This window comes from Sapajus apella, unplaced genomic scaffold (assembly GCF_009761245.1).
Source record: "Sapajus apella isolate SASKATOON/1434 unplaced genomic scaffold, GSC_monkey_1.0 scaffold1237, whole genome shotgun sequence".
NCBI classification, from domain to species: domain Eukaryota; kingdom Metazoa; phylum Chordata; class Mammalia; order Primates; family Cebidae; genus Sapajus; species Sapajus apella.
In genome coordinates this window covers 1,527-4,177 of record NW_022438163.1, presented here as the reverse complement: position 1 = coordinate 4,177, position 2,651 = coordinate 1,527, and the positions used below count along the sequence as shown (strand labels likewise).

Here is a 2,651-nt window from a genome sequence, read left to right as displayed (position 1 = left end):
GTTCCGTAGGGGTCTACAACGTTAGGGCCTTTGCGGAATTGCATATAGCCCAAGATTTTTTTTTTCTATGAGTGTTAAGAATGCTATAGCAATTAGGGCAGGAATAACTAGTAGGAGTAAGTTAATTATAAACACGTTGTTAAGAGAAATTGAAACTCTGATCATAAAATTTTAAGTTTTATGCAATTACCGGGCTCTGCCATCTTAACAAGCCCTGTTCTTGGGTAAGAATAGTAGTCTATAAGATTGAGATAGTAGTCATCTGGTTTGTGAGGGCACTTTGTGAAGTGGGCCCTATGAGACAGATTGCCCAGAGCCCCAGGTTGGTGGGTCCGCGCACCACGCTCCCGCACGCATCATGGCGGTCCTCGGAGTGCAGCTGGTGGTGACCCTGCTCACTGCCACCCTCATGCACAGGGTGGCGCCGCACTGCTGCTTCTGCAACGGCAGTCTGTTCCAATACAAGCACCCATCTGAGGAGGAGCTTCAGGCTCTGGCGGGGAAGCCGAGGCCCAGAGGCAGGAAGGAGTGATGGGCCGATGGCCTTAGTAAGGAGAAGCCACTGTCTGTGCCCTGAGATGCCCCGTTCCAGCTGGAGACCTGCCCCCTCATGACCGTGGACGCCCTGGTCCTGTGCTTCTTCCGGGCGTACCAGTGGTTTGTGGACTTTGCCGTGTACTCGGGCGGTGTGTACCTCTTCACGGAGGCCTACTACTACGTGCTGGGCCCAACCAAGGAGACCAACATTGCTGTGTTCTGTGCCTGCTCACAGTGGCCTTCTCCATCAAGGTGTTCCTGACAGTGACACGGCTGTACTTCAGCTCCGAGGAGGGGGGCGAGCCCTCTGTCTGCCTCACCTTTGCCTTCCTCTTCCTGCTGCTGGCCATGCTGGTGCAGGTGGTGCGGGAGGAGACCCTGGAGCTGGGCCTGGAGCCTGGCCTGGCCAGGATGACCCAGAACTTGGAGCCACTTCTGAAGAAGCAAAGCTGGGACTGGGTACTCCCTGTGGCTAAGCTGGCTATCCACATGGGGCTGGTGGTGGTGGGCTCTGTGCTGGGTGCCTTCCTCACCTTCCCAGACCTGCAGCTGGCCCAGACCCACCGGGATGCACTGACCATGTCAGAGGACTGGCCCGTGCTGCAGTTCTCCCGCACACCAGCTTCCTGTGGCTCTGGACAAAGCCTGTTGCATGGGACTTCCTGCACCAGCCACCCTTTTGGGAGAGGCCCTTCTCCCTGCTGTCTGACTCTGCCTTTGACTCTGGGCACTTCTGGTTGCTGGTGGGGCTGTGCCTGCTGCGGCCCCACCTGCAGGCCTACCTGTGCCTGGCAAAGGCCCGCTTGGAGCAGCTGCGAAGGGAGGCTGGCCACATCAAAGCCCCTGAAATCCAGCGGAGGGTGGTCCGGGTCTACTGCTACATGACTGTGGTGAGCTTGCAGTACCTGATGCCGCACATCCTCACCCTCAACTGCACGCTCCTGCTCAGTACATTGGGAAGCTATTCCTAGGGCCTGGGCCCAGCCCCTCTACTAATCCCCGGACCCATCCTCAGCCAGCGCTGCCCCCATCGGCCCTGAGGAGAACGAGGTCCAGCAGTCTGAGCGTGGATCGCTGCAGCCCTGGGCGGCCTGCTCACGCCCCTCTTCCTCCGTGGCGTCCTGGCCTACCTCATCTGGTGGACAGCTGCCTGCAAGCTGCTGTCCAGCCTCTTCGGCCTCTACTTCCAGCAGCACTTGGCAGGCTTCTAGCTGCCTGCAGACCCTCCTGGGGCCCTGAGGTCTGGTCCTGGGCCAGCAGGACATGAGCCTGCCCACTCTGTGTGTGCCCCAGTGTCCCCAGCTAGCTGCAAGGTGAGGCCGGACTCCTTGTCGTCCCCTTCACTGCAGTGCCTGAGCCGCAGCCCCCCTTGGACACCGAGTTTATGCCTCAAAACGGTCTGTCCTGGACCCAGCTGTGGGAGGGTCCCGAAGCCATTGTCTCCAGTGCCAGGTTTGAGCAGTGGGGGTGCTGCTGGCTGCTCTTCTGAACAAATAAAAGGAGCACGCCGATTTAAAAAAAAATAATAATTTTTTTTCTTATCTCACCCCTACCTTGGAATTTAATAAGCCTCAGGCATTTCCTATTGTAGACTAAAACCACTCCTTGCACCTCCTGTAGTATTTTCCATGTATCAGGACAGAAATGTCTTATGTAGGGAAGGGGCAGGTATGAAGTAAGGTAGATTATGTACACCTGTCACTCATTCGGGATTCTTCCTCCCATGCTGCTGCCCATTGAGTCGCACAGGAATGCTATGTGACGGCCAGCTGCCTCCTTCCTTGGTTATCATCCACTGCAGCTGCTAGTTAGGTTTGGAGGGATGACTTTTAGTAAATCTTGGGGATTTTGTTGATTTGTTTTCACTTTTGGGATTTTGTGGGGTGGGAGTGGGGAGCAGGAATTGCACTCAGATATGACATTTCCATTCATCTCTGCTAATGAAAAGGTTCCTTTCTCTTGGGGGATATCTGTGTGTCAGTTCTGTCAACTGCAAGTTCTTGTATAATGAAGTCAATCCCATCAGGCCAAGGAAATAAAATAATTGCTTAACTTAAAAAAAAAAATGGCTTCTGAAGTTTTGGCAAAACCTCAGATGTGTGGCCTTCTGGCCA

General features: G+C 54.9%; 1 pseudogene; it reads left to right on the top strand.

Annotated features, from left to right (window-relative positions):
- Positions 1-342: 342 nt before the first annotated feature.
- On the top strand, positions 343-1,763 carry LOC116546702 (annotated as a pseudogene).
- The last annotated feature ends 888 nt before the right edge of the window (positions 1,764-2,651 follow it).